Source organism: Anneissia japonica, unplaced genomic scaffold (genome assembly GCF_011630105.1).
Source record: "Anneissia japonica isolate Jap-2015-1 unplaced genomic scaffold, ASM1163010v1 scaffold287902_len55275_cov143, whole genome shotgun sequence".
Taxonomy (NCBI): Eukaryota; Metazoa; Echinodermata; class Crinoidea; order Comatulida; family Comatulidae; genus Anneissia; species Anneissia japonica.
The window spans coordinates 30,084-38,193 of NW_022706343.1; the positions used below are offsets into that span (position 1 = coordinate 30,084).

At 34.1% G+C, this 8,110-nt stretch overlaps 1 protein-coding gene across 2 annotated transcripts in view; it reads left to right on the plus strand.

The window, feature by feature from the left end:
* The first annotated feature begins 2,806 nt into the window (after positions 1-2,806).
* The window catches only part of LOC117106113, a 19,578-nt gene continuing 14,274 nt past the window's right edge, over positions 2,807-8,110 (plus strand). For both annotated transcript variants that reach the window (XM_033247457.1, XM_033247458.1), the window contains exon 1: positions 2,807-2,931. The gene's annotated coding sequence lies outside the window, so the exon portion shown is untranslated. The remainder of the gene's footprint in view (positions 2,932-8,110) is intronic.

The following is an 8,110-nucleotide window of genomic DNA, read 5'->3' on the forward strand; positions in this document are numbered from 1 at the left end:
GGACACAGTGATAAACTGTAAATATTTTGTTATTATTTTTCAAGATAATCCTGTTCTTTTTCATTGTGTCCAGTGGTTGCCAAATTGGCTATAGTGGGACACAGTGATAAAGTACAACTGTCTTCTTCAATATTAATTAATATAAGCCGTTTATGAGATTATGTAATGGACTGCTTTTTACTTTTAGACGACTTAATTTTTCCCATTGTGTATTTCTTCTTACAAAAGCTTTCTTATCAAAGTACCGATCGGACGGATATGTTACCAAAAAAGAAGAAACTCTCACTTTTATCTTTTTGATCATCGAGACTGCTTTAATTTGATTCGCTAATAAGTTTAGTAGTTCTTCCCATTATGGGCTTCCTAGCTTCCAAAAATCATAGTCTCGTTTGGTCCAGGAATATTGTGTTTTTTCCACATTGTTGAAAATTAATAAAATTCTGAAATTCTCCAATTACAGATAACATGGTAAAGTAAATTTATGTATAAGGATAGCTTTGTAACATTTTAATTTATTCCAATGTAATTCTATGTAATTTTCATCATATTTTTTATTATAGCTATGGAGTTGGAACATGACCGAAGTCCGTTTTTGGTATACCAAATATACCTCCACAGGTTGCCGCATGCTAAAAAGCAAAAAATACTTTTGCATGTTCGGCGTTCCATACGTGTACGCATGCGTACTAGGTACCATTACCGAGTCAAATTCTAAAATCACTATTTTTGCGTGATCGGCGTTCCATACATTTGCGCATGCGTACTAGGTGATTCGCCAGCAGCGAGTCGGCTCCAGCACCGAGTCGCCAGCAGCGAGATGTCACTGCAGCAAAACCTCTATCGGTCTAGGACAACCCGATTGTGTTTTGTTTATTTGTACAGAATGTATTTCTAGCAAGCAGCAATCTACTTCACGGCGATAGTATTTCTGCGCATGCGTTAGTTTTTGACATGTACGATTTCCCATAAAAATAATGATCAGAATATTTTATGTTGCGTTCAATCATCGAATTTATATAGCGCCAAAATCCATCAAAATATCCAAAGGCGAACAGCAAACTAGCCTTGTCTTGAAAATATTAACAAATTGCCAATATCGCAGACAAGTCTTGAGGAAGAGAATCCACAGACGCGGGACAACAAACTCAGCAACGTGACCACAAAAGAAACACACATCAAGCTATTAACAAATTAAGAGATCAAATTTAAAAATTCAATACAGTACATAAAATATTTTTACTGGTATTAACAGTTCTCTATAAAACCTTCTGATTATTATTATCATCATTAACATAATCATTATTGTTTACTATTGTCATTATTGTTATTAGGCCTATGATTATTACTGTATTATTATTTTTGTTTTTATTATTATTATTCGATTATTATTAATATTATTACTCTGATTATTATTGTTATCATTATCACTGCATTATTAATTTGTTATTGTTCTTATCATGGCCATTATAATTATTATCGTCATCATCAATTTTATTACAAGTACTAATATTACTAATTAGCATTACATATATTGTTATTAGTATCATTATTATTGTTACTACTACTACTATTATTATTATTGTCATTATTATTTTACTATTTTTGCAAGTTAATATTATCTATTACTGTTATTTTAGGCCTGTTTAGTTAATCTGATGTATATACATTTTTTTTAAATATTACTATTATAAATAATAAAAAAGTTAGTGATTATGAATATCAGATCAAAGAAATCAAAAACAATAAATAAATATAAAATAAAAGAAACAAAACAATAATAGTATTAATAACTTTAAAAGAGATAAATATATAATACATAATAATATAATTATTATCATCATCATCAGTTTTATTACAAGTACTAATATTACTAATTAGCATTACATATATTGTTATTAGTATCATTATTATTGTTACTACTACTATTATTATTATTATATTTATTTATAGGGATAGGGATTATGAATATCAGATCAAAGAAATCAAAAACAATAAATAAATATTAAAAAAAAAAAAAAAACAATAATAGTATTAATAGCTTTAAAAGAGATAAATATATAATACGTAATAAAGGTTGTTTAGCATTTAATTAGTGGGTGATATTTCATTTAATATAATTGTCTCCATATCATGCAGTTCCTCCAATTCTGTCGTAAGGACATTTTGAATAAAGGTCATAAAGTAAAATTCAACAGTTCCCTTCGAAATCATCCCGTAATTGTTTGTATCCATAATACAATAACTCATTGTTAATTTCGTCAACATATTTATCTCTTATACTGTATTATCATGTACATTGAAATACAAAATGACCAGTGCTTTCGATGCATTGTTATTACATAATTTGCAGTAACTGAATGCTTTAATACATAATAATAAATAATAGTTGGATTTGTAGAGCGCATCATGCGAAAAAGCCTCTATGCGCTTGGTGATTGAGCTCTTTGATTTGGACATTTTGAGAAAAAAGAAAGAAAGTTGAAGTTATTTTATGAAACTAAAAAACCTACTTCTTAAACTAAGGCATGGCTGGCCGTTGGCTCCGAGGAGTTCATCCGCCCTTTGTTCAGCTGTTTTTTTTTTCGTGCTGCTGGGTGTCCATCCACCCTCCCATTGGCGGCCGCTAAATACCACCAGATGGGGTTGTCGGAATTAGTCGCCGACGACTCGACCGGATGCAGTTTATAACGTCGTGCCCAGGACACTATACTTGATTCATGCACATTTTTAATCCACCTTTCAAAATTCAATACTTGTTTACCGCCCTCTATCTATTCCCGGAAGTTTGAAGTTTATGCAATTTTTAGTTTTAATACGCCATAATATTTAGCTTGTTGCTGATGATAGTAAGGAATGATGTCCTTCCTTGTTTTTTCGTCGGTTGTGTTTCTGCAGTATACTATTTACATTTAAACTGATATTCATCTACTAGTAAGTATGCATTTGTTAACTGAATAATAGTGGATAGGTCTGCAGGCTAGAACATAGGCCAACTAAAAATAAAATCTATCTAGGGATCGGGAAAGAAAGGATAGTTTTAGGCCTTAGTTATTAGGCCTCTCTAGTCTTGCTTTTAAAGCCGCTTTTGAAGCAGTTCACCCACCAGAAGGAGCTAGTTTAACATCCTCGAAGAGAGAATTTCAAATAATATGAATCTTTGTGAAAAAAAAATCTTATCTACATCGAAGGGACTTTACGAGTTCTTTCTTAAACAATTTACTAGCTAGCCTGGCCTAGGAATCCTAGGTAGGATGCCCTCTCCTCTCTGACCCTGTTACTTCCTTGTTTTCCAAAAAAATAGATTGAGATCCTAGACCTAGGCCTAGGCCTACAGCTTTTTCAAAACGCTGTGGCTTTTTTTACGCAGAAGTGATTAAAATGCTAATGCGCCGATTGGTCAACCTTGGCTTTACCCTAGCCTTAAAACTAACTCTCGCTATCTCAATGCACTAGTAGTAGTAACAGTGTAGGCCTACATCTCTGCATCATAGCCACTCTGTTTTCAAAAGGAAGGTGGATTTATGTCATTGTAAACAAATCAGTAAACGATATATTTACGTGAAATGAAAAATGCATGCACAGTCATACTTTAATAACTTGCATTTGCTCGCGTAAATTTATCAATTCTGGTTAAATGTACGTTAAACTGTGAGTTCAAATTTCAGCACTCAAAATTAGCCCAAACTGTGAAGCCCAAGCTCACCACGGCACTGATTTAAATATTTGTTTTTCCTAGTATGTAGTTAAATCATTAAATAAATTATTAAATCATTCTGTTAACTTTTCAAATAAAAGTGATATTATCAGCTGGATATATTTGTGTTCTTTTCATTTTACTCGTGTCATTTGTTGAATGAACACACTTTTGACAACCTACAATTAGGCCTATGCCAAAACATGGAGGTTCCCTGCTAATTTTCATTGAAAACACATTTACACACTAAAAAAAACATCATAGTTTTTAGTCTGGTCGAGTGCGAAGAACATCGAGAAAGACCACATTTAGAGAACATGTGATCCAACCTACAAATATGATGTGATGTGAAGCAAGGAGTAAACAACTATTAAGCATGTTTTTGCTGTCAGGTATTTTAAACATTACAAATAAATAAAGCAAGACGAAACAAATATTTTAAATGTTTTATTCAAACACATTTACCATGTCGTCACTAAGAAAAACAACATTGGCAGTTAATTGGAAACAACTACCTACCATGCTGTGCATGTGTCTAAGAGAATGGAATAAACATCCTCGCTCGTTCATACGGAAGTTGTGGTCATGACGTTGAGTAGAGTTAATAGAATTCAATGCTTATTTCTAGCTCATTATCACAATCATTGTGACAATGATTCAATAATCTATTCATGATGGAAATACATAGGCAATTCTTCATTAGATGGCCAAAAATTTAATGCGTTTAATCTAAACTTGGGTTTCATAATATGTGGAATTTGGTTCAAGTGAAATTTTAGTCTTATTAATTCATAATCTTCAAAAACCACTGGTCTATTCGAGCATATGATTCAGAATTTTTTTTTAAATAGCTAATTTTTAAAATAATCCCCAATTATGCTTCAACTCAACCCTTCCTGACTTCAATTTTTCTGAATATTTGACTTAATGGTCCCTAGAACTCAAATGTTGAGATAGACTCTGACATGGCATCTTACAATTTTCACAGCAAGTTGGCAGATATTGGGTAATATCACACCGTAATTTTGTTACCAAAAAAGTGATAAATGTTTTTTGTCCATAAACTCAAGTTACTTTATATTCTCTTACTAGTCATACACCTTTACCATTAGGCCACGTAAAATAAAACAATTGGTTAGCATGCCCGACCGTTGGAAAAGCCCCCGACCTGATTTTTTTTTTTTTTTTTTTACAAAACACTCAAAAACTCCATCTCCCAAAGGCAATTTATATAGGCCTAGGCTTGTTTACCATCCGTCCGAACGCCAGCCGACTGGGCTTATCCCTGCAGTTCCATTCCATCCTAGTCCTTGCTTCTATCTAGAAAAGGCCTAGTTTTATACAGGTAGTAGTAGTATAAAAAGAGTGTATTTGTATACACGGTACAGCCGATGCAAAGCATTAAGATTTACTCGGGATTAGGTTTATATTAGCAAACTAAACTCCGATCCGATGCTTACGTCTCATGCTTTGTGCAGAAAAGCCAAGTCGGCCAATCAGCGCGTTGGTATTTCCATCACTTTACAATGTTTACATCATCATCCATCACTTTACAGTGTATACAATGGCTCCTGTGCACTATAAAGAACCCAGTACATCCTTCGAGACGAGTAGGGGGTTACCCCGGTGTACTGGAACAGACAGCCTCTGTGGTGGACGACGAGAGTTGCTGGTACCGGGTTACCGGGTAGCACAGACACGAAGGGAAGGGACCCTTAGGGGTGAAGAAAGTCATTGGTCGAGTTCCTAGTCCACATTTCAAGCGCCCTGAGCATCTTACATTAGATGGATATGTGCGCTATATAAAACTACACTATTATTATTATTATTATTACTTTGGAAGTAGACATCCACAGCGCGAAAGAGAAACAAGGAGGAACTGCTCTGTGGTGGCCGGAGACAAGACATCAAGACAAGACAACAAACATGGCTGTGCCCATCAGTTTAAAACTGTGGCATGTTCACTTCTTACCTGTGTGCAATATTTCACGAAATAAAATTTTAAAGATAAACGAAATAAAACAAATATTTCACGCTATTTCATAGGTAGGACAGCATAGATAAATTTATTACTGGAAATACAGTGGCGAGATAGTGCATGCGTATATTAGCGAGCGAGCCATCCGGCCGTCTTTTGGACTGCCTACAATTATTTAGGACGACAACTTTTACCGTGACGGCTTGGACGGCTTGGCCTAATCAGCTCGGCCTAGCCCAATTGGACCTGGTCTACCTTTAGCAAATTCTTTATATTCTTCAAATCTATTGAATGTTACATTAAACTAAAGGTAAATCATATTTACGTTCGATAAAAACAACATTTATTGATTGAATATACGTTTTCGTACCAATAATCGGTGGGGATTATTACACAATGGGCGTGGCCCGCCATCGGCTCAGTGCCACGCCCACTGGCTTTCATTTTGGAAAAACAAAATAGGCCGTCTATTTTGTTTTTCTGGCGAAATCCCTGCATGGCATCAATGATGACTGTTGTGTTGTTCCAACAACAAACCCAGTATGGTCCAGTTATAATTAATGTCCAGCAAACACAAACTTAAACACAAAGCATGGAATATTCACATGCTGGTACAGTAACGTGATGTTTCCAAACAGCTGGTCCAACTAGATGTCAAAGTGTTTCTCAGCATAAACATAGCACATGATACTAGTCAAACTCATCAACAATATTCACTAAATTATCACTATATGTACATACTCAATCACATAAACAATCACAAATAGTAATCAATTGTACAAAATGCCAGTTCAAAAATTACGTTTCTGTTTATGAATGGACAATTAATGAATTATTATACGACTATGACAAACTTCAATCTTCTTATTTTGCTGTTTTTATTTTTAATTTCACATCCAACAGCAATTACACTCGCCACTTAGGATGGAATGCTTTATAAACCTGTTATCGATATCATCAGTTCTGTAAACATATACAATGTTGCATGTTTTAAAACTTCATAGGGATTTCAATATGACTGTTATTCATATAGGCAAATCTTATCTGCTTGCTATAGATGAATTACATGATTTCTTGTATCCAATTTTGGCCTCTTGTTTTCCTCTTCTTTGTTTTGCTAATTTTCCTTCCGACGCTGGTTTTTCATGTTCGACGAGAAAAAAAAAAAAAAAAACCTCCCTCCCTACCATGAAATTTGATACCAAAAGGATGCTAACCAATTATTTTTTTTTACTTGGTCTTTGATCTTCACTAGTTTTGTAGAAAACATTGCAACGGAATTACATTTGGTAACGGAATTACATTTTGTCATAGGAATACAGTTGATAGAACTTAATTCACTATTACCAAACATACTGCCCATATTCCTCCATAGCATTGATTCAATAATCTATTTCATGATGGAAGTACATACTACCAAGCCTGGAAAAAATATTTTTGTGTTTCCAACCATGAAAATTATCTTGATCAAATGCCTCCAGCACAAAATGTTATCTTTGCACTATTATAGCAAAACAGTAACCAAAAGAAAAAAATGTTTTTTTCTAAAATGCTTCCAACGTAATGATCAGTGCCTCCAACCGCCGGTCACGCACTTTTTCCAGCCCTGCATACTACTGTACAAGTTTAATTACGAACGGTAAAATTATAATGAAATACCTATTTACTGTACGAACGTCAACACACGCTCCTACAACAGGTATGAGCTTATTTTTTAGATAAAGTTACATGCACCAGAAAAAACAGACATTAAATCTGTTGTATGGGGACTGTAGTCAAGGTAGACATATACAGCAGGGTTGCCAGATAGTCGACAGGCTTCACGGCCAAACACACGCCATCTCACGGCCAAATTCGGCCAAACTTTTTTTCAATATCGGCCAAAATTCGGCCAGATTTTAATCCGATTAGAAGACAGTTATGTGGGTACATATTCATTTGAAATACTGCAAAAATTACAGGAAAATCAGGGGCCGTTCGTTTGAAATTGAAGAAATAATATATACAGAACAATGTTATTTACTTCTTTTAAATTAATCTATCACCATAAAATACATGCCCCAGCTACATCATAATATTAAATAGCCTAGGCCCTATTTTCTTTAGTTGCTGACGCCCGAAAATAACCTTATGCGTTTGGGTGATCAATTTTTTTTTTTTTCACCACTCCCCACCCCCTTCCTAACCCTAAATCCGCTTCTGCTATTTAAAATCACATCATTAAGATTGATCTAAATTGATTTAAATGTATTACATATTAACGTACATTGTAGTCGATCTATAGCAAACATTTTAAGGTCCTGTTATTGGTCAACCCATTTCTCTCTTTAATTAGAATGAATTAAGTTACATAGTTAGGTAACACAAACTGGCGTTAAAACAAACCTATGAAAACTTTAATAAATACTTTTTATCTAAACTTTCTAAATTCGCCTCTG